This window comes from Microtus ochrogaster, chromosome 2, assembly GCF_000317375.1.
Source record: "Microtus ochrogaster isolate Prairie Vole_2 chromosome 2, MicOch1.0, whole genome shotgun sequence".
Classification (NCBI taxonomy): Eukaryota; Metazoa; Chordata; class Mammalia; order Rodentia; family Cricetidae; genus Microtus; species Microtus ochrogaster.
This window is the reverse complement of record NC_022010.1, coordinates 96,339,363-96,339,692: the sequence shown is the minus strand read 5'-3', so window position 1 is coordinate 96,339,692 and position 330 is coordinate 96,339,363.

Sequence of the window (330 nt, the reverse complement as noted above, 5' to 3'; positions counted from 1 at the left end):
AGGCTTATTTCATTGACTTTAAATTTATAATTGGAATAATCACATCCTACTTTTTTTTCTTTATAGGAATAATTGTAAAATATTGTTTCAACATTAGAGTAATGATTAAAAAAATGAAAAGTTACAATCAAATCTGTACATCAACATATCTTTTCATTTGATAACACTAAGTGATCATCTTGAAATCAGCCATTTCATACTAATTTTTACTCCTTCAGAGTATACATTGCTAAGTGTGGAGAGAGGACATTCAGACGTATGTTAAGCATACTATCTACAATTAAACACCTAGGTTTGACAAAATATTACAAAACTGAATTAATTTTATTA